This window comes from Bison bison, unplaced genomic scaffold (genome assembly GCF_000754665.1).
Source record: "Bison bison bison isolate TAMUID 2011002044 unplaced genomic scaffold, Bison_UMD1.0 scf7180017864307, whole genome shotgun sequence".
Classification (NCBI taxonomy): Eukaryota; Metazoa; Chordata; class Mammalia; order Artiodactyla; family Bovidae; genus Bison; species Bison bison.
The window spans coordinates 11,415,481-11,415,938 of record NW_011494879.1 but is presented as its reverse complement, the minus strand read 5'-3'; the positions used below and the strand labels follow the sequence as shown (position 1 = coordinate 11,415,938).

Below are 458 nucleotides of genomic sequence, written 5' to 3'. Positions count from 1 at the left end.
GACAGACCTTTTTTGGCAAGTAATACCTCTGCTTTTGAATATGCTATCTAGGTTGGTCATAACTTTTCTTCCAAGGAGTAAGCGTCTTTAATTTCATGGCTGGAATCACCATCTGCAGTTGATTTTGGAAGCCAAAAATAAAGTCTGACACTGTTTCCACTGTAAATTAATTTGTAAGAGTAGGATTCACTAATTCTTTTTTGTTTGTTTGTTTGTTTGTTTTTAATTTTATTTTATTTTTAAACTTTACAATATTGTATTAGTTTTGCCAAATATCGAAATGAATCCGCCACAGGTATACCTGTGTTCCCCATCCTGAACCCTCCTCCCTCCTCCCTCCCCATACCCTCCCTCTGGGTCCCAGTGCACCAGCCCCAAGCATCCAGTATCATGCATCGAACCTGGACTGGCGACTCGTTTCTTAAGAACATAATGGAGTAGTTCCTCTCATTTCTTTT

At 39.1% G+C, this 458-nt stretch overlaps 1 protein-coding gene across 5 annotated transcripts in view; it reads left to right on the top strand.

Annotated features, from left to right (window-relative positions):
• Positions 1-458, top strand: part of FAM49A (family with sequence similarity 49, member A) — a 103,381-nt gene that overhangs the window by 47,967 nt on the left and 54,956 nt on the right. The gene's annotated exons all lie outside the window — the stretch shown is intronic.